We start from the raw sequence: 23,810 nt of genomic DNA on the forward strand, positions 1-23,810 counted from the left end.
TAAATGTTTTATTTTTTTAGGACGTTAGAAGGCTTAGAAGTTTAGAAGCAAATTTTAAAATTCACTTAGTGGGGTTTATATAATAGAAACCACCCAAAAATTACCCCATTTTAGAAACTACACCCCTCACGGTATTCAAAACTGATTTTACAAATATTGTTAACCCTTTAGTGTTCCACCAGAATTGATGGAAAATGGAGGTGAATTTTTAAAATTTAACTTTTTTTGCAGATTTTTCCATTTAGATCAATTTTTCCTGCAACCCAGCATGGGTTAACAGAAAAATAAACCTCAATATTTGTTACCCTGCTTCTTAAGTTTACAGAAACACCCCATTAGTGATGTCGCGAACATAAAATTTTCCGTTCGCGAACGCCGAACGCGAATTTCTGCAAATGTTCGTGAACCTCCATAGACTTCAATAGGCAGGTGAATTTTAAAACCCACAGGGACTCTTTCTAGCCACAGTAGTGATGGAAAAGTTGTTTCAAGGGGACTAGCACCTGGACTGTGGCATGCCGGAGGGGGATCCATGGCAAAACTCCCATGGAAAATTATGTAGTTGACGCAGAGTTGGGTTATAATCCATAAAGGGCATAAATCACATAACAATCCAAATTTGTTTTGAACAACGTGGTTGAAAACATCCAGTGTGTGTATACGATCAGGTATGATGTTGTATCGATCAGGTAGTGTAAGGGTTACGCCCGCTTCACAGACGTTGACAGACCAAACTCCCCTTTTAATGCACCGCAAACAACCGCAAACAGTCCATTTGCCCAACCGCAAACTCCATTTGTTCAAGGTTAGATACCAAGCTAGCCATGTCCCGTTGATGTCATTAAAGGTTTATTTTTCCACCCAGCCACGTACAACACCAAGGGTCCCCGAAAGGTGAATTGAATTGATTTTTCGAACGGGGAGATGGTTAAAAAAACGCTGGCTCCCTCCCCTTGGTTTGAATCCACGTTCACTGCGTCTGTGCCGTGCAATTTACTGCTCCACCGGATATGAGTGGTATTTTCTGTAGTACTATTCTCATCATTTTAATCCCTGTTACGTCCCCAATCTGGGGTCAAATTATTAAATAGATTTTTCGAACGGGGAGATGGTTAAAAAAAATGCTGGCTCCCTCCCCTTTGTTTGAATCCACGCCACGGTCACTGCGTCTGCGCCGTGCAATTTACTGCCCCACCGAATATGAGTGGTATTTTCTGTAGTACTATTCTCATCAGTTTAATCCCTGTTATGTCCCATATCGGGGTGGGATTGCCTTTTGTGAAAAAAAATTTAGGCCGGGTACCTTCGACTGCCTTCACAGTGACAGACCAAACTCTGATACACCAAAATGAATTGATTTTAGGAACCGGGAGATGGAAAAAGCAGCTTGGTCGGTCCTCTTACTCAGTCCCAAGTTGGGGCACTGTGCTGTGACACCCTATATGAGTGGTATCTTAACTAGTACTATTCCTATCAGTTTAATCCCTGTTACGTCTCCTATCCGGGGACGTGTGTCGAATTGATTAACCATTGTCGAATTAACGAACCATTACGACATCCTGGAATAATTTTGTTCTGAGCTTTGTACTTGCTTTGTATTGGAATTGATGTGGATTTTTTAAATTGTCTGCATTATTTCTAATAAACTATTAAGAGACTTTATTATGATTTTTTTTATTTTATGTATTAAAAACCCACCCATACAACTTAAAAAAATAAAATAAATAAATTATGTTTTTTCTATGAAAAATTATCCAGCCGATCGCTTTTGGTCTGATCATAATGAAGCAACGGCCTTATCATCTGGGATGTGGCAACATTGCCAACACACTCATATAGGTGATGATTGCTTCATTGTGATATGCAAGCCCCTTCACCACAACAAGGTAACGATCACGAAGGGGAATTGAAACTTGTATGTGCCTTTTTTTTTTTTTTGCAGCCACAGTGCAGCACCAGAGGCCAGAAAAATTAGGCATGTACACATGCCTGAAAAATAATGTTATTGTTGCAGCCGCTGTTGTAGCAGCGGCCGGAAAAATTGATGTTTTCAAGGCAGAAAGGTGACTAAAACATTGCGGCTTGAACCCTGGTGGTGGAGAATTCACGAAAGTCATCCGGTATGCAGACATTAAATACAGCAGCGTGGGGACCATTTTGAGGCCAAGGCATGTCATCAGGCCCTTTGTTAGTCAAACGTATCCCCCACTGTCAGTCCCTTCGGGATCCATGCCTCATTCATCTTAATGAAGGTGAGGTAATCAACACTTTTTTGACCGAGGCGACTTCTTTTGTCAGTGACAATGCCTCCTGCTGCACTGAAGGTCCTTTCTGACAGGACACTTGAAGTGGGGCAGGCCAGAAGTTCTATCGCAAACTGGGATAGCTCAGGCCACAGGTCAAGCCTGCACACCCAGTAGTCAAGGGGTTCATCGCTCCTCAGAGTGTCGATATCTGCAGTTAAGGCGAGGTAGTCTGCTACCTGTTGGTAGAGTCGTTCTCTAAGGCTGGATCCCGAAGGGCTGTGGCGATGTGTAGGACTGAAAGCTCTGCATGTCCTCTATCAACAACACATCTGTAAAGCGTCCTGTCCTTGCCGCCTTGGTCGTGGTAGGAGGAGGATTACTTTCACCTCTTCCCCTGTTAGATTCCCGTTGTGCTGTGACATCCCCCTTATGAGATGTGTAAAGCATATTTTTTAGTTTTGTTTTGAACTGCTGCATCCTTTCTGACTTTCGGTAATTTGGTAACATTTCCGCCACTTTCTGCTTATACCGGGGGTATAGTAGCGTGGCCACCCAGTACAGGTCGTTCTCTTTCATCCTTTTTATACGAGGGTCCCTCAACAGACATGATAGCATGAAAGACCCCATTTGCACAAGGTTGGATGCCGAGCTACTCTTTTCCCGTTCCTCGTCCTCACTGATGTCATTGACGGTCTGTTCTTCACCCCAGCCACGTACAACACCACGGGTCCCAGATAGGTGACAACAACGAGCACCCTGGGATGCCTGCTGTGGTTGGTCTTCCTCCTCCTCAAAGCCACATTCCTCCTCTGACTCCTCATCCTCACACTCCTCTTCCAGCGTTGCCGCAGGTCCAGCAAGCGATGATGACAAGGCTGTTTCTGGTGGTGATGGTGACCACAACTCTTCCTCTTCACGCTCATCTACAGCCTGATCCAGCACTCTTCGCAGGGCACGCTCCAGGAAGAAAACAAATGGGATGAGGTCGCTGATGGTGCCTTCAGTGCGACTGACTAGGTTTGTCACCTCCTCAAAAGGACTCATGAGCCTACAGGCATTGCGCATGAGCGTCCAGTAACGTGGCAAAAAAATTCCCAGCTCCGCAGAGGCTGTCCTAGCACTCCGGTCATACAAATACTTGTTGACGGCTTTTTCTTGTTCGAGCAGGCGGTCGAACATTAGGAGTGTTGAATTCCAACGTGTCGGGCTGTCGCAAATCAAGCGCCTCACTGGCATGTTGTTTCGGAGCTGAATGTCTGAAAAGTGCGCCATGGCCGTGTAGGAATGCCTGAAATGGCCACACACCTTCCTGGCCTGCTTGAGGACATCCTGTAAGCCTGGGTACTTAGACACAAAGCATTGTACGATGAGATTCAACACGTGTGCCATGCACGGCACATGTGACAACTTGCCCAAATTCAATGCTGCCAACAAATTGCTTCCATTGTCACACACCACTTTGCCGATCTCCAGTTGGTGCAGGGTCAGCCACTGATCCACCTGTACGTTCAGGGCGGACAGGAGTGCTGGTCCGGTGTGGCTCTCTGCTTTCAGGCAAGTCAACCCCAAGACAGCGTGACACTGTCGTATCCGAGTTGTGACATAGCCCCTGAGAAGCTGGGGGGATTCAGTTGATGTGCAGCCAGACGCTGCAGCAGAAGAGGACTCAGCCGAGGAGGTTATGGAAGAGGATGGAGTAGGAGGAGTAGAGGAGGTGGCAGTAGGCCTGCCTGCAAGTCGTGGCGGTGTCACCAACTCCGCTGCAGAGACACGCATTCCATGCTTGTCAGCAGGTTGATCCAATGCGCAGTGTAGGTGCTTTGAAGACCAGGTATCAATGGTCAGATGGACCCTTGCCCCAACACTGTATGCCAGAGATGCCATGACTTCCTTTTCAATCACTGAGTAGAGGTTTGGGATTGCCTTTTTTTTTTTTTTAAATTGTCCGGGTACCTTCCACTGTGGTATCCCAATAGAGACAAATTTCTTGAAGGCCTCAGACTCCACCAGCTGGTATGGTAAAAGCTGGCGGGCTAAGAGTTCCATCAAGCCAGCTGTCAGACGCCGTGCAAGGGGGTGACTCTGGGACATTGGCTTCCTACACTCAAACATTTCCTTTACAGACACCTGACTGTGGGCAGATGAGATGGAACTGCTGAAGGTGAGAGGGGGCAAGGAGGACAGCAGTGGTTGACGTGGCTAAAGATGCTAGACCAGGAGGATGATGGTGGCTTTGAGGTTGTGTGCTGCTTCTACTCGTCATCATGTGTTGATCCCATAGGCGTTTGTGATGTGCGATCATGTGCCTTCGCAAAGCAGTTGTACCTAGGTGGGTGTTGGATTTCCCACGACTCAGTTTCTTTTGGCACAGGTTGCAAATGGCATCGCTGTTGTCAGAGGCAGACACACAAAAAAAATGCCACACTGCTGACCTTTGAAATAACTGCATTCTGGTGGTGGCAGCAGCATGTGTTGATTGGCTTGCTGTCTGGCTGACCCTGGGTGCCGATACATGCTGTCTGACTGTGCCACTAGCTCCTTGCGACGACCTCCCCCTGCTTTCAACTCGTCTCCTCCTTCTCTCTGTCTCCCCTTCTGAACTTTCCCCCTCTTCTTCTTCTCTTCGAGCAGGCACCCACGTGGCATCCACGGACACATCGTCATCATCAACCACTTCACTTGTATCTGACACCTCAGCAAAGGAAGCAGCAGCGGGTACAACATCATCATCATCATCACACTGTACGTCCATGTGTGTACTGCTGCCTGACTGAGACATATCCCTGTTATCTCCATCCTCTGGCAATAATGGTTGCACATCACTAATTTCATCTAAATGATGTGTAAATAAATCCTCTGAGGGATCAAGTGAAGCGGCTGTGGTGGTGGTGGTGGTGGCGGTGGGCGGGAGAGTGGTAACTTGAGAGCAGGTGACCAAAGCTGAGCTGGAGGAGGATGGTGCGTCAAGGTTCTTAGCGGAAGCTGTTGAAGATTGGGTGTCCTGTGTAAGCCAGTCAACTTTTTTCTCAGAATTTTTTGGGTTCAGGGTACGTGGCCTCTGAACACTGGGCATTATTCCAGGGCCAGTGGAAATCACAGCACCATGAACACGACGGCCCCTGCGGCGTTGCCTGCCTCTGCCTGTCATTTTTTATTAGATAAGTGTTACTATGCGTGCAAGGTACTGTGCCACCCTATATAAGTGGTGGGCAGTGGGCACAGTGCAGTCTGTGTGGGCCTGACACACACGGGCTTGCAAATGGGATTAGATCACAGAAAAATATTAAATAGAATTTTTTTTTTTTTATCTGCGAGGTATTTGTGAGTAAATGACACCCTGTAACGGTATAAATGGAGGTCTAGCCACTAGCCAGTGGCCACAATACAGTCTGTGTGGGCCTGACACTCACAGGCTTGCAAATGGGATTAGATCACAGAAAAATATTAAATAGAATTTTTTTGACCTGCGAGGTATTTTCTGTCACACCCTGTATGAATGGTGTGCACACAGTACTGTCTGTGACTGAGCCTGCAGCCTCTCACACACGGGCAGGCAACTGCAATATATGTATATATAAAATAAAGTAAAAAAAGCAGACTGATGTACCAGCCCTGAAAAGGGCTTTTTGGGGTGCTGTCAGGACACTGTCCTTACAGCAGATGAGTCTGTGGACACAGAACACTGCCCTAGCTGACGCTTTCCCTATTGAATCAGCAGCAGCAGCACTGTCCCTCCTCACACACGGGCAGGCAACTGCAATATATGTATATATAAAATAAAAAAAGCAGACTGATGTACCAGCCCTGAAAAGGGCTTTTTGGGGTGCTGTCAGGACGCTGTCCTTACAGCAGATGAGTCTGTGGACACAGAACACTGCCCTAGCTAACGCTTTCCCTATTGAATCAGCAGCAGCACTGTCCCTCCTCTCACTGAGAATGCAGATTCAGAATGAATCTAAAATGGATGCTGTCCGGGAGGTGGGAGGGTCTGGGAGGGAGGGTCTGCTGCTGATTGGCTGGAATGTGTCTGCTGACTGTGAGGTACAGGGTCAAAGTTTACTCAATGATGATGTATAGAGGGCGAACCGAACATCGCATATGTTCGCCCGCCGCGGCGAACGCGAACAAGCTATGTTCGCCGGGAACTATTCGGGCGATCTCTACACCCCATATGTGGTTATAAAGTGCTATATGGGTGCACAGCGGGGCTCAGAATGAGAGGAACACTGTTTGGCTTTTGGAAGACAGATTTCGCTGGAATAATTTTCAGGCACCATGTCGCATTTGAAGACACCCTGAGTCACCCCAGCAATAAAAAATAAAAAAGTGACCCCATTATGGAAAATACACCCCCCCAAGGAATTTTTCAAGGGGTGCACTGAGCACCTTGGTTCAATAGCAGTTTCATAGAATTTAGAAATTCAGCTCTGACGTAATGGTTTAATATTAAATAATGTATGCACAGATTTGATTCCATGTGAAAAGCATACAATGGTGTCACTAAGGTAATACTGAGAAGGTGGAGGGGTTCACCTTCTACTGTGGTAATTGTCTAACCAATCCCTGTTTAGAGGGGTGTATGTGTATTGTTCACTTGCACTATTGATTTATAGCTTGAAAAATACTTTTTGGGTCGAAACGTTGCTTTTGTTCGGTGTCAAACAGACAATTGGATTGAAGATTGGAGTGTTGCGGTTTCTTTTTTACTCTTTTTTTTTTTGCTATTGAGGGGTTCCTGGGGCCGGACCCTGACACCGCAAGCACCGCCGCCTAATATGGACTAGTATACATCAGTAAGTAGTGCTGTCCTATTTCTGTTTTTTCCCCATTATGGAAAATATGCCCCCCAAGGAATTTTTCAAGGGGTGCACTGAGCACTTTGGCCCAATAGCTGTTTCATAGAATTTAGAAAGACTTGGCAGTGAAAATGAAAGTTCATATTTTACAAGAATATCTCACTTTCTGCCCAAATTTTTCATTTTAACAAGGGGTATCAGGAGAAAATGCACCCCCTAATCTGTTACCCATTTTCTCCTGAATACGTCAACACCCCATATGTGGTTGTAAAGTGCTGTATGAGCACATAGCGGGGCACCGAATGGGAGGAATTGGAAGTCAGATTTGACTGCAATAATTTTCAGGCACCATGTCGCATTTGAAGACACCCTGAGGCACCCCAATAGTGAAAAAAATAAAAATAAAGTGACCCCATTATGGAAAATATGCCCCCCAAGGAATTTTTCAAGGGGTACACTGAGCACTTTGGCACAATAGCCGTTTCATAGAATTTAGAAAGACTTAGCAGTGAAAATGAAAAAATTCATATTTTACAAGAATATCTCACTTTCGGCCCAAATTTTTAATTTTAACAAGGGGTATCAGGAGAAAATGCACCCCATAATCTGTTACCAATTTTCTCCTGAATATGTCAACAGCCCATATATGGTTGTAAAGTACTGTATGAGCACACGGCGCAGGCTCAGAATGGGAGGAACACCGTGTGGCTTTTGGAAGGCGGATTTCACTGGAATAATTTTCAGGCACCATGTCGCATTTGACAGTGAAAACCGCAAAAACAAGGCTCTAGGGGTGCCAGAACATAAAAGGAAATTGAAGAAATGCCTCATTTAATAAAATGACACCTTCAATGTATTAGAGGTATAATAGGAATTTTTAAGGTTTTTTTCTTTTGAGGGGGGGGGAGCTATTATTGGATTGCCAAATGAAAAAATGCTAAACTGAAAATGTCTTTTCATGGATTAATTAAGAAATTAATGAAATGGACTTAATGGATATCAGTGGAGGTGTGATAAACTTGAAAGCACTCTCCAATGCAGAGGCCCGGTTTAGAGGGTCAGGTTTGAGACAGTAGTGAGTGTTGTCTTTCCTAATCCCTCTAACCGAACAACCTCAACACCTTTTTTGGGGTTGCCTTTTTTTCCTGTGGTTGGAAGTACTCCAGGGAAATGCTGCCCATGTATTATTCTTGAGACCCCAGAAGCACTGCTGCCCTCTCCTTCCTGAATGCCAAAAATCTAATTTTTTTTATTTTTTTTTCATGAAATTCCAAGAAGGTCCCCCCATGACCAGCTGTTCTGTGGATGACAAAGGCATTATATAGTGACACTTGGGTTAGGTATATAGCTAATTTTTTTGTACCACACCTTAGATTTTCTTAAGGCACTGTAGGGCTGTAGTACCTGGTCTGAAAGATCCACTCCACCCATGAACTTGTTGTAATCCTGGATACACACAGGCTTGATGTTTCTGCTCTGTGGTTCCTCGGACTGGGACTGGGGTGGACCTGCATGGATGGTAGTTAACACAAAAACATCCCGTTTGTCCTTGTATTTTAGCTGCATCAATTTTTCTGAGCAAACAGCCCTGCTTTCTCCACGACGCACTGTTTGGTCTATAAAATATTTAGGGGGCCCTTTTTGATTTCTTCTAATTGTGCCACATGGCAGCAAGGCAATTCAGGAGAGGGACACTATTGTAAAAGTTGTCCAAATATAGATGGTATGCGTGGTCCAGCAGGGGGTAGACTAAATCCTATACTATCTTCCCACTTATACCCAGAACTGGGGGACAATCGGGTGGCTCAATTTTGGAATCTTTTCCCTCGTAAATACAAACGCGCAATGTATACCCAGATACACTTTCACAGGCCTTATATAACTTCACGCCATACCTAGCCCTTTTATTGGGCAGGTACTGGCGGAAATGTAATCAGCCTTTGAAGTGGACCAATGATTAATCCACTGAGGCATTTTTGGGGGGTATATACTTGAACAAATTTTAAATTGTAGTGGTCAACCACAGGTCTAAGTTTAAAGAGTCTGTCATAACTGGGGTCGCTTGGGGATGGGCATTCAATATTATTGTTGAGGAATAGAAATCTTAGAAGAGCTTCGAAACGGGCCCGGGGCATGGCAAGACAGTGAAGAGGGGTGTGATAAAGAATATCTTTGTTCCAATACGAACGTATTGTTGTTTTTTTTATAATGCCCATGCTTAGGAGAAGTCCCCAAAACCTTTGCATTTCAGTCGTGTTAGTAGGTGTCCATTTGTGGATCCTTGCCATATAACTGTCTGGATTGGAGGCAATAAATTGCTCTGCATATATATTTTTTTTCCCCCATCAAGTTAATTAGGTCATCAATGAAGAATAATTGGAAAAAATGTATTTCACTCAAACCTGTGGTATCTACATTGATGCCTGGAGTGGCTATAAATTCAGGCACCTGGGGCACATAGTTATCTGTGGGGATCCATAAAGAGTCACTTGTACGGGGCTGCAACTGCGCACTACCCCTAGGATGCCTACAAGGAGGTTTATCATTAGATGAATCATCTGAGGAAGATGAAACTAAAAATGTAATTTCATCTCAATTGTTAGAGTCAGTGTCCTCAAAGCACAGCATATGCCTCTCCGGCAGTAAATAGCCGTTTAGTCATTTTAAACTGTAAACTAATGTCGATTTTTTTATTTTTTTTTGTCTTTTTTTATCTTTATTATTTTGTTTAATTTTTTTATAGAACAGCAAACTAAAATACTGTATATGCTTTAAGATAGGATAAAAACTCCCTGAGTCACTTGGCAGTTATTGACAGGTGTCACAGTTAGCTCAGATGGCTGGCGATGAGCCAGGGGTCTAGTATAGGGCACAGAGTAGTGCCAATATCCTTACTGGGGCAGAAAAGGGGTTAATTAATGTATTATTTTAGTTATAGGTGGCACAAATCCACATGGGGCATAAGAGGCTTATATTTTACAGAATGGTGCCACTCAAGCACAGGACACAAGTATGTACTCACAGGAGGATGGCACACATAGTGACAGGTTTATTTAATATTTTTTATGTAACTTGGGAGTGTATGACAGGTGTCTTTATGGACGGACAGGCTGGTGTGACAAGTGTATTGATGGACGGACAGGCTGGAGTGAAAGGTGTCTTGACGGATGGAGAGGCTGGACTGACAGGTGTCTTGCTGGACAGACAGACTGGAGTCACAGGTATTTTGATGGACGGACAGACTGGACTGACAGGTGTCTTGATGGACAGACTGGAGTGACAGGTGTCTTGACAGATGGACAGGCTGGAGTGACAAGTGTCTTGACGGAGGGCCAGGTGTCTTGACGGATGGACAGGCTGGAGTGACAGGTAACTTGATGGACGGACAGGCTAGAGTGACAGGTGTCTTGCTGGAGGGACAGACTGGACTGACAGGTGTCTTGATGGATGGACAGACTGGACTGACAGGTGTCTTAATGGACGGACAAACTGGACTGACAGGTGTCTTGATGGACCGACTGGCTGGAGTGACAGGTGTCTTGACGGACGAACAGTTGTCTTGATGGATGGACAGGCTGGAGTGACAGGTGTCTTGATGGACGGACAGAGTGGACTGACAGGTGTCTTGATGGACGGGCAGGCTGGAGTGACAGGTGTCTTGACGGATGTACAGGCTGGAGTGACAAGTGTCTGGACGGATGGACAGGTGTCTTGACGGACAGAAAGGCTGAAGTGACAGGTGTCTTGACGGATGGACAGGCTGGAGTGACAGGTAACTTGATGGACGGACAGGCTGGAGTGACAGGTGTCTTGCTGGAGGGACAGACTGGAGTCACAGGTGTCTTGATGGACAGACTGGACTGACAGGTGTCTTGATGGACAGACTGGCTGGAGTGACAGGTGTCTTGACAGATGGACAGGCTGGAGTGAAAGGTGTCTTGATGGATGGAGAGGTGTCTTGACGGATGGACAGGCTGGAGTGAAAGGTGTCCTGACGGCTGGAGTCACAGGTGTCTTGCTGGACAGACAGACTGGAGTCACAGGTGTCTTGATGGACAGACTGGACTGACAGGTGTCTTGATGGACAGACTGGCTGGAATGACAGGTGTCTTGACGGATGGACAGGCTGGAGTGACAGGTAACTTGATGGACGGACAGGCTGGAGTGACAGGTGTCTTGCTGGAGGGACAGACTGGAGTCACAGGTGTCTTGATGGACAAACTGGACTGACAGGTGTCTTGATGGACAGACTGGCTGGAGTGACAGGTGTCTTAACGGATGCACAGGCATGAGTGACAAGTGTCTTGACGGACGGACAGTTGTCTTGATGGATGGACAGGCTGGAGTGAAAGGTGTCCTGACGGCTGGAGTCACAGGTGTCTTGCTGGACAGACAGACTGGAGTCACAGGTGTCTTGATGGACAGACTGGACTGACAGGTGTCTTGATGGACAGACTGGCTGGAATGACAGGTGTCTTGACGGATGGACAGGCTGGAGTGACAGGTAACTTGATGGACGGACAGGCTGGAGTGACAGGTGTCTTGCTGGAGGGACAGACTGGAGTCACAGGTGTCTTGATGGACAAACTGGCTGGAGTGACAGGTGTCTTAACGGATGCACAGGCATGAGTGACAAGTGTCTTGACGGACGGACAGTTGTCTTGATGGATGGACAGGCTGGAGTGACAAGTGTCTGGATGGACAGGTGTCTTGACAGACAGGCTGAAGTGACAGGTGTCTTGACGGATGGACAGTTGTCTTGACAGATGGACAGGTGGAAGTGACAGGTGTCTTGATGGATGGATAGGTGGAAGTGACAGATGTCTTGACAGACAGGCTGTAGTGACAGGTGTCTGGATGATGTGATGATGACAGGACTGGACAGACAGGACTGATCTGTCACTGACTGGGTCAAATCAGGCACAGAAGAGTGGAAAATCGGCACTGAAGGGTTTAATTAGGGGTTAATTATGTATGAGGCAGGGGATGAGGCACAGAACAGATGACAGACTGTTGATGAGGCACAGAACTGATCTATGTCACTGATTGGGGCACAGAAGCAGCTTTTTGGCACACAAGTGGTTAATTCTCTCTGGTAAGTAATACTGTACTGCAGCGTTTGACACTTTCTCCTTCCCTGACAGGAATTGGGTCGATCAGAGAAGAAGCACATAGTCCCTCCCTAACCCCCCTAACCTGCCCCCATGCACTGCAATTGGTACCTCTGCAGTAATGGACCAATCATGACGATCGCGGGCAGGTCAGCGCGTCACTGGTTGCCTAGCAACCCCAGCATGCCGGCTTCACTGAAATGTTAGCGCATCGCTCCGTGCGCTGACAGTGAATCCCGACCACGTACATGTACGTGATATTGCAGAAAGGGGTTAATGTTCAATAATGGCAGTAATGCCCCTCACACAACCTCCACCTCTGTTAGTTCCAACAAATAAAAACATACCTCATCATGTGACCACACTGCGCTAGGTCCTGCTGCCTCTAGTAAGGAGTGAGTGTCCCTGCTTCTGTAAGTCGATGAGGTGAGTAATTTTTTTTTAACCCCTGAAATGTTTTTTCTTTTTATACAGTGTACCTGTTTTGGCCATTAGAAGGGTGCACTCCTGTCTAAATAGTTGTTAAAAACAGGCCCATTCTATGGGGTCCATCTGTATTGTAAGGGTATTTTTTAAGTACTGATTGTTTCTTTCCCCTTCAATTCTGTCCTCTTTTTTATATTATGTTTAATACTCTGTGTAATACGTTTTTCTTTGTAGTGTGTTAGAGATAGTACCCATCCCCCTCTGTGCTGATAAGAACACATTCCTGAGTGATCTCAGAGACATGCCTGATGCACACTGGAGGAGGAGCTGATGGGAATAACTGTAGTCTACACAATTAATTGGAATTCTACCTGCAACTTTATCATAGGTAGGATGTAAGTATTGATTTGCACCATCTCTTGTACATCCTGGCGTATCAGTCATGTGCTATAACGTGGTAAACAGCCATGTGTTATAGCATGGTCAACTGGATTCCTACCCCATATTTAGGCTAGTGATGCTTATTTAGTTTTTATTATTCTGTATGTGATTTGTTTGTGTTATCGTATATTTAATCACACTTAGTAAATATATTTATTCACTTAGCCTGCGTAAGTTTATTCATTGTTCAATCTTTTGAATTCACATTACGTTACACTGTCTGACCACAAAAACAGCCAAAAATAGGACATGTTCTATTTTTGACAGCCGCTATTCAATGGTCAATAAAAAAACAACATGTGATTAGCCCAATAGAGTTTAATTGGCTCTGAAACCAGCTGTGTGATGGGATTTACAGCCGTTTTTCACATCATTTGAATGTAGCCTTAGGCAGTCACCTACTCAGCCTTTCCCTTGTCCTGGCCATGAATCAACCTAAAAAAATGTAGAAAAATCTCCATACACAGTGAATATAGAAATACAGCCAGGTCCATAAATATTGGGACATCAACACAATTCTAACATTTTTGGCTCTATACACAACCACAATGGATTTGAAATAAAACAAACAAGATATGCTTTAACTACAGACTGTCAGCTTTAATTTGAGGGTATTTACATCCAAATCAGGTGAACGGTGCAGGAGTTACAACAGTTTACATATGTGCCTCCCACTTGTTAAGGGACAAAAAGTAATGGGACAATTGGCTTCTCGGCTGTTCCATGGCCAGGTGTGTGTTATTCCCTCATTATCCCAATTACAATGAGCAGATAAAAGGTCCAGAGTTCATTTCAAGTCTGCTATTTGCATTTGGAATCTGTTGCTGTCAACTCTCAAGATGAGATCCAAAGAGCTGTCACTATCAGTATAGCAAGCCATCATTAGGCTGAAAAAAAACCAACAAACCCATCAGAGATAGCAAAAACATTTGGCCTGGCCAAAACAACTGTTTGGAACATTCTTAAAAAGAAGGAACGCATCGGTGAGCTCAGCAACCCCAAAAGACCCAGAGGACCACGGAAAACAACTGTGGTGGATGAGCAAAGAATTCTTTCCCTGGTGAAGAAAACCTCCTTCACAACAGTTGGCCAGATCAAGAACACTCTCTAGGAGGTAGGTGTATGTGTGTCAAAGTCAATCAAGAGAAGACTTCACCAGAGTGAATACAGAGGGTTCACCACAAGATGGAAACCATTGGTGAGCCTCAAAAACAGGAAGGCCAGATTAGAGTTTGCCAAACAACATCTAAAAAAGCCTTCACAGTTCTGGAACAACATCCTATGGACAGATGAGACCAAGATCAACTTGTACCAGAGTGATGGGAAGAGAAGAGTATGGAGAAGGAAAGGAACTGCTCATGATCCTAAGCATACCACCTCATCAGTGAAGCATGGTGGTGGTAGTGTCATAGCGTGGGCATGTATGGCTGCCAATGGAACTGGTTCTCTTGTATTTATTGATGATGTGACTGCTGACAAAAGCAGCAGGATGAATTCTGAAGTATTTCGGGCAATATTAACTGCTCCTATTCAGCCAAATGCTTCAGAACTCATTGGACGACGCTTCACAGTGCAGATGGACAATGACCCAAGTATACTGCAAAAGCAACCAAAGAGTTTTTTAAGGGAAAGAAGTGGAATGTTATGCAATGGCCGAGTCAATCACCTGACCTGAATCCGATTGAGCATGCATTTCACTTGCTGAAGACAAAACTGAAGGGTAAATGCCCTAAGAACAAGCAGGAACTGAAGACAGTGGCAGTAGAGGCCTGGCAGAGCATCACCAGGGATGAAACCCAGCGTCTGGTGATGTCTATGCGTTGCAGACTTCAGGCTGTAATTGGCTGCAAAGGATTTGCAACCAAGTATTAAAAAGTGAAAGTTTGATTTATGATTATTATTCTGTCCCATTACTTTTGGTCCCTTAACAAGTGGGAGGCACATATGCAAACTGTTGTAATTCCTACACCGTTCACCTGATTTGGATGTAAATACTCTCAAATTAAAGCTGACACTCTGCAGTTAAAGCACATCTTGTTCGTTTCATTTCAAATCTATTGTGAAGGTGTATAGAGCCAAAAATGTTAGAATTGTGTCCATGTCCAAATATTTATGGACCTGACTGTAAATTTACAAGACACTCTTTGCTTGTTGTTCTAAATCTAATACATGCCTCACAACTTGTAGAATTTAGCAAGTTCTGTCATTGACAGGAAGAAAACTATGTAACAAGGGTACAGTTTTTGAGATTTTTATTTTTTCTTTGCTTTACTGCAAACATATTTTATCCTCCTAATCGAAAACAGTTTCCACACAGAGTAAAGCAGCATTTTTCTAAAGGTTTCTTCTCCTTATAGTAATTTAATGAAAAGTACTTTAACACTAAATTAACCTTACATGTGGCTAATAATCTATTTAATGCAGGAGAAATAACATGTAGGTTTTGATGCTTCATTGAGGACTCAATTAGCTTTTATACATAAAGAATGAATATTCAGACTGAAAAACAAGACAATAAATGAAAATAATCATGGCGGACCATTTAATTGAGCCTAATTAGCGCAAATGTTCATTGCTTGTGATATTTTTAAGATTTATACATACTTACACCCCACAAACTAAGTTTTTAACAATTAGCAAGTGTGGTTTAGCCTGGATGGGAGGAAAATGCATGTTTATGCTTAATAATAGCTAATGTACAACTGCTAAAATATGCATGTGGATCTCAATAGCAACTAGCTATTCACTGGGGGATTTTGACAAGAGGTTATTGTAATTTTTTTCATATGGCAAAAAAAATTAGAGTAGTGAAATGGTTGTAATTCTCAAAGTGATAATAAGCACCATCATCTCACATCAATTATCAAGATTGATGGAGAAATTGTATTTTAGTATTTTTAATCCAGCCTAAATATAAGCACCTCATAAAGAAACGTAGAGTAACATTCACACTTATACCAATAAAAGATTATATACAGCCTAAATAAGGAGTGTTTATAGGACACACTGTATTCTATTGCCTTAACATACAGATATTCTCTTGATTGTTTAAATTGTTTTATTTAACAATCACGTTTCACAGCAAATAGGTAGAACAGAAAAAAAAGTACAGTATTTTTAACCCCTTAGTGACTCCCCTGTTTCGGACCTTACAGACCATTCCATTTTTTTCTTCTTTTTTTCATTGTCACATTCCAAGAGCTATAATGTTTTAATTTTTATGCCGATGTAGCTTTCCAAAGGCTTGCTTGTTTTTGTTTTTACACTCTTTCCGAAGTATCATTAATCAGGGGCCTATAGATGAATGCTGTGTGTAGGTGTCACGACCATGGTCATGGTCGTGACTCCTTGGGAGCCGCATGCATTTGCCCGCGGTCTGGTATTGTTGTCAACCACAGGTGAGGGCTAGTATCTTGCCTCACGTGTGGTTGCCGCTGGCAACTTGTGGTTGTTGGGCAGTGGAGCAGCCTGAGCTGGTTGCTGGGTGGCTTGCTGTCCATGTATGCGGTTGTCTTTGGCAACGTGTAGTTTTGTGTATGCACTTTGTCTGTTTGTTGTACACGAGGTTATGTTTGTGTGCACTGTGACATTTTCCCTTTACTTGTGGCTGCCCGAGGCAACGTGTTGTATTGTGTACATGTGGTGGCAGTGTCTCGGCCTTCTGGCTGATTCCCAGGACACGGTTGCCATGCATGTCATTGCCTGCGGTAAATGCTGCAGTGTGATAAGTGTTTGTACACTTCCCCTGTATGTGGCTGTTTTCCCTTGCCTGGTGTAGGAAGGGTTAATTTCCTTCCTAGTATGTGAGCACTGGGTGTGTCTGTGTGGGTGTGGCTACTTTGGGCTATAAAGCCTTTCTGGAGACCAGATGCTGAGGGGTACTTCAGCCATGGTTGCTGGAGGCATCCTCCTGGTTATTTACCATCTGCCAGTGTGGGCCACCCTTGTGGTCATAAGTTTTTATGTGAGGTCAAATGTTTATATGTGATGTTAAGTTGATGTTGTTTTCCTTTCGTGTTTAATGCAGCTATAGATCTGGGTTCCTGTGTGTGTATGTGTGTTTGCTGTGTCCGTTTATTTATAGTGTGGACATCAGCTGTGAGCACGGGATCCAGTCAGCAAGGCTGTGGCAGGTAGGTGTGAACTAGTGTAGTTCTCCTGCCAAATCCATAGGCTGTTCTTGTTCCTATCCCCTTGCATCTTGGCCACTTTAGACTCCTGTTTCTCCGCGTCCAGGAGGAACGGGCTGTCTACCCAGCTCCTAGCTCAGGGATCTGCGGAGGGTTAGTAGGGATCCGAGGTTCCGGAGCATGAGCCCTCCTACCATCAAGGTCAGCTCATGCAGCTAGGAGTCAGGGTCAGATTAGGGATGCGATAGGAGGTGACCTGCTCCCTAATTTTTGATAGAACAAGGGTCCAGACTTTGTTTGAGTTGCAAATTAAAAAATAGAAAAATAGAGATTGTGGTGCCAATATTCAAGAAACCTTTGGATTCCATTTAGAAGGCTTAGCGCCAGTACATTTATACCTTATTTGTAAATAATATAATAGGATGCATAAAAAGAGGCATAGATGCTCATGGTGTGAACATAGTTTTGCCTAAATCACTAGTCAAACCATAGCTGAAGTCCTAGCAGATGCAGAGGATGGTGACCAAGGTAATTAAGGGAACGGGTGTGCTGCAGTACTAAAACAGATTCTCAATTGTGGGGTTAATATTAGTGTTGATCACGAATATTTGAATTGCGAATTTTAATCGCGAATATCGGCACTTCGAGAATTCGCGAATATTTCGAATATTGCAAAATATATTCGTAATTGCGAATATTAAATTTTTTTTGCAGTCAAGAAAATGATGCCTGGAGATCATGAATTCGCGAATTCTCGGATATATGGCGAATATTCGCGAAATATCGCGAATTCGAATATTGCCCCTGCCGCTCATCACTAGTTAATATATGGCTTAGGAACAATCTAATTACAATTTTCAAATACATAAACGGAAAGTATAGAGATCATTTAATGATCTTTATATATCTGTAATGATGCTGGTTGGCGACAAGACAGTAGAGCTCCGGCAAGGGAAAGTCGTTACCACGGAAGTCTCGCAGGACTTCAGTGAATAACTTCAGGATTTGATTTTTCAACTTGAAAACCATTTTAAAACTTGGTTCCGAAGTTGGATTCGGTACCAAGGTACCAGTCAGTACCGAAGCTGACTTCAGATTCCTGTTTTAAACTGGTTTTCAATTTTAAAAATCGAATGCCAAAGTTATTCACCGAAGTCTCTCAAGACTTCGGTGATAACTTATTTCAACTTGCTGGAGCCCATACCTTTGAATACTGTACAGAGACAAATCTCTGTACAGTTTTCAAACAACTTTTTGAATGCAGCAACTTTGGATCTAAGATCCAAAACTTGCTTTGCTCATCACTAAATATAACAATGCATAAACCGGATAGTCTGAATGACACATTATGAAGTCTTGAACTAGATGATGAACTAGAAAATGTTTTCCCGCCCTATGAATGAGCAACAATTACAGTTCCCATATTGAAAGTTGCCTTGCGGTACATGGCTCTCCAACCAAGTCTGTTTTTTTCATGAAAGCATCCCCTCAGCTTTTCTAAAGCCCCTTGTAACCAACTCCTCTTCACTATTCTCAGTGCATCCAGAAATCCCACTTTTTACCCAGCCCCAATAGGCAATAAATCTCAAAAGTATTATTGTTAATATACTTCACAAACTCCAGAAATGTTAATTCATCACATCACCATCCCACAATATTATGTCATCATAGTTGCCAACTGTCCTGAATTTGCTGAGACTGTTCCTGATATATAGAAACAGTCCTGGCTAATTTGCACTGCCCCGGGCCAAAAATGGGCATAGCTAACATAAGTCCCACCCATAAGTGGGTGTTTCCTGGTGGGTTTTGGGGCGTTCCCAGGGAGGAGCTTATATGTCCCAATTTTAACAACTGAAATGTTGGTATGTGTCATTGATATAGTGAAATATTTTTTTTAAATGACACAAATATGGATTACTACTGCTATAAATATAATCCTCCTCTAAGGCAGCTGGGAACAGCATAGAGAATACTTGTGCTACTGACATTCCCATCGCTGTCAATACCAACAATGACCAAGTTGAAAAGCATTATTACATAAAAGCAAATCTCAGTGCATCACATATAAACTGTTTGCTTCATCCTTCTCAGCCTGATCCAGAAATGTGATTGTCTACATACCCAGATCCTGCAGAATCCAAGAGCTGCTACATAGATTAGATTGAAATCTGAATGAATGATAGATTTAATTTCTTGAATGTGATGCTGCTTAATGTTCAGGCTGATGTGTGCCATTCTTTGTTTTTAATGGGCCTGGAGGGGAGGACTTCCTATGTTTTTAATGACTATAAAATAGGTGATGTGTGGGCAAGTGTAGGGATAATTACCATGAGGGGGCACAATGTGGGCATAACTACTGTGAAGAGGCACAGTGTAAGCATTACTGCTGTGAAGGGGGCACAGAGGGCATTACTACTGTGAAGGGGAACAGAGAGGGCATAGCTACTGTGAAGGGGCTGCAATGAGGGCATTAATATTGTGACTACTGTGAGGGGGCACAGTGTGGGCATAACTACTGTGAGGGGGAAAAAATGAAGGCATAACAACTGTGAGGGAGCACAATGTTTTAAAGTATGGGGCGAGGGGCAGCGGTGCCTGAGAAATGCCTCGCCCGGGTGCCAAACAACTTGGGCATGCCACTTGGAATCATATAGGTGAATGGTAACCAAGAATTATTTAAAATAAAACTTGCCGTCTTCTGGCACAAACCTGAAAATACAATGGAAATGCTCCTTCTAATATGTTGATAACCCAAAGCCTACAGGAAAGTCAGACAAAAAATTGTTTCAGAAAACAAAGATCTTTGAATGGTCCAGAACCTGAACATCAATTCATTGTTGTTTTATGTTCAGATATAACTGAAATGGGGCTATTAAATGTTGAATAACTGTCAAGCAATGCTGAATTGATATAAGAAGACTTACTATTGATTAGTCCATGCTAGATCAAATTCTGTTGACACTGAAATCTTATATATCCTATCAGAATGCTTTGTTGGATTCCAAAACCACCTGTCTTACCTTTTTCCCTGAAGTCCATTGACTCATAAATGTTATTCATTTTAACCCCTTCTCGACATCCACCATACATGTACATATGTATATGTTAGGTATTTAAAGATGGTGTCATCTTCAGGGCACAGCAGGCACAACAGCAGACAACCAGGGCTAATTTCTGTGACTGGCAATAATGCACATCACAGACATTTAACCCCGAAGATGCTGTGGTTGCAATTGACCATGGCATCTGAGGGTTTTGATTCCTGTTATTTGCCCCTGTTGTGGAGTTCAGGTATACCATTCGTTCCTTGGATGCAAGGCTACCAGAGTAGTAATTCCCATTGAGGACTGTAGGTGAGGTGACAGAGCTACATAGAAACATAGAGCAACTTTTTTAGGCTGCAATGGTAATTCATTGCAGTTTATGGGACAATCTAACAATCACTTGTTAAAGTCCCCTAAGGGGACTTAACCCCTTAAGGACACAGCCTTTTTACACCTTAGGACCAGGCCATTTTTTGAAAATCTGACCAGAGTCCCTTTAAGTGCTGATAACTTTAAAACGGTTTGACTTATCCAGGCCGTTCTGAGATTGTTTTTTCGTCACATATTGTACTTCATGACACTGGTAAAATGGAGTCAAAAAAAAATTTTTTTTTGCACCAAAAAATACCTAATTTAACAAAAATTTGAAAAAAATTAGCAAATTTCAAAGTTTCAGTTTCTCTACTTCTGTAATACATAGTAATACCCCCAAAAATTGTGATGACTTTACATTCCCCATATGTCTACTTCATGTTTGAATTGTTTTGGGAATGATATTTTATTTTTTGGGGATGTTATAAGGCTTAGAAGTTTAGAAGCAAATCTTGAAATTTTTCCGAAATTTACAAAAACTCAATTTCTAGGGACCAGTTCAGGTCTCAAGTCACTTTGCGAGGCTTACATTATAGAAACCACCCAAAAATGACCCCATCTAAGAAACTACACCCCTCAAGGTATTCAAAACTGATTTTGCATACGTTGTTAACCCTTTAGGTGTTGCACAAGAGTTATTGGCAAATAGGGAGGAAATTTGAGAATTTCATTTTTTTGTCTAATTTTTCATTTTAACCCATTTTTTCCACTAACAAACCAAGGGTTAACAGCCAAACAAGACTGTATCTTTATTGCCCTGACTCTGCCATTTACAGAAACACCCAATATGTGGCCGTAAACTACTGTACGGCCACACAGCGGGGCGTAGAGTGAAAGGTGCGCCGTTTGGTTTTTGGAAGGCTGATTTTTATGGACTGGTTTATTTACACCATGTCCCATTTGAAGCCCCCTGATGCACCCCTAGAGGAGAAACTCCCTAAAAGTGACCCCATCTAAGAAACTACACCCCTCAAGGTATTCAAAACTGATTTTACATATGTCGTTAACCCTTTAGGTGTTGCACAAGAGTTATTGGCAAATGGCGATGAAATTTGAGAATTTCATTTTTTTGCATAATTTTCCATTTTATCCCATTTTTTCCACTAACAAAGCAAGGGTTAACAGCCAAACAAGACTGTATCTTTATTGCCCTGACTCTGCTGTTTACAGAAAAACCCCATATGTGGCCGTAAACTACTGTACGGGCACACAGCGGGGCGTAGAGTGAAAGGTGCGCCGTTTGGTTTTTGGAGGGCTGATTTTGCTGGACTGTTTTTTTGGCACCATGTCCCATTTGAAGCCCCCCTGATGCACCCCTAGATTATAAACTCCATAAAAGTGACCCCATCTAAGAAACTACACCCCTCAAGGTATTCAAAACTGATTTTACAAACTTTGTTAACCCTTTAGGTGTTGCACAAGATTTAATGGAAAATAGAGATACAATTTCAAAATTTCACTTTTTTGGCAGATTTTCCATTTTAATATTTTTTTTCCAGTTACAAAGCAAGGGTTAACAGCCAAACAAAACTCATTATTTATGGCCCTAATTCTGTAGTTTACAGAAACACCCCATATGTGGTCGTAAACAGCTGTACGGGCACATGGCAGGGCGCAGAAGGAAAGGAACACCATATGGTTTTTGGAAGGCATATTTTGCTGGACTGGTTTTTTTGACACCATGTCCCATTTGAAGCCCCCCTGATGCACCCCTAGAGTAGAAACTCCAAAAAAGTGACCCCATTTTAGAAACTACGGGATAGGGTGGCAGTTTTGTTGGTACTAGTTTAGGGTACATATGATTTTTGGTTGCTCTATATTACACTTTTTGTGCGGCAAGGTAACAAGAAATAGCTTTTTTGGCACCGTTTTTTTTTTGTTATTTACAACATTCATCTGACAGGTTAGATCATGTGGTAATTTTATAGAGCAGGTTGTCACGGACGCGGAGATACCTAATATGTATACAATTTTTTTTTATTTATGTACGTTTTACACAATGATTTCATTTTTAAAACCAAAAAAATGTTTTAGTGTCTCCATAGTCTAAGAGCCATAGTTTTTTCAGTTTTTGGGCGATTATCTTAAGTAGGGTCTCATTTTTTGCGGGATGAGATGACGGTTTGATTGGCATCTATTTTGGGGTGCATATGACTTTTTGATTGCTTGCTATTACACTTTTTGTGACGTAAGATGACAAAAAATGGCTTTTTTTACACCGTTTTTATTTTTATTTTTTTACGGTGGTCATCTGAGGGGTTAGATCATGTGATATTTTTATAGAGCCGGGCGATACGGACGCGGCGATACCTAATATGTATACTTTTTTTTTATTTATGTAAGTTTTACACAATGATTTCATTTTTGAAACAAAAAAAATCATGTTTTAGTGTTTCCATAGTCTAAGAGCCATAGTTTTTTCAGTTTTTGGGCGATTATCTTGGGTAGGGTATGATTTTTGCGGGATGAGATGACGGTTTGATTGTTACAATTTTGGCGTACATGCGACTTTTTTGATCACTTTTATTACCTTTTTTGGGAAGTAAGGTGGGCAAAATTTCAATTTCATCATAGTTTTTTATTTTTTATTTTTATGGTGTTCACCGTTCGGGTAAAGTAACATGACCGTTTTATAGATCAGGTCGTTACGGACGCGGCGATACCAAACATGTGTAGGGAATTTTATTTTTTTATTTTTTTATCAGTGATAAATGTGTTTTTTGATTTTTACTTTTTTTTCACTTTTATTCACTTTTTTTTGACCCAGACCCACTTGGTTCTTGAAGATCCAGTGGGTCTGATGTCTGAATAATACAGTACAGTACAATATATATTGTTCTGTACTGTATTTTACTTACACTGAACAGATCTATGCCATTCAGCACAGATCTGTTCAGCACCATGGACAGCAGGACGCCTGAGAGGCGTCCTGTTGCCATGGGAACCTTCCCCGTCTGCTCAGTACTGCTCAGAACTTCGCAGACGGGGAAGGGTAAGGAGGGGATCTCTCGGGGGGCTCTCTGGGGGCTCTCTCCCTCCCCATCGGGGGGCTGCAAAGGCACAGCAGCCCCCCGATGGGAGAGGGAGGGAGCTCCCTGCGCTGTTAACCTTTTCCATACAGCGGTCCGTACGGACCGCTGTATGGAAAGGGTTAAACGGCTGACAACGCATCGCAGATGTCAGCCGTTTATACCAGGGTGCCAGCAATGTGCTGGCACCCTGGTATCCCCACTAGACACCAACG

This window comes from Bufo bufo, chromosome 4 (assembly GCF_905171765.1).
Source record: "Bufo bufo chromosome 4, aBufBuf1.1, whole genome shotgun sequence".
Lineage (NCBI taxonomy): Eukaryota > Metazoa > Chordata > Amphibia > Anura > Bufonidae > Bufo > Bufo bufo.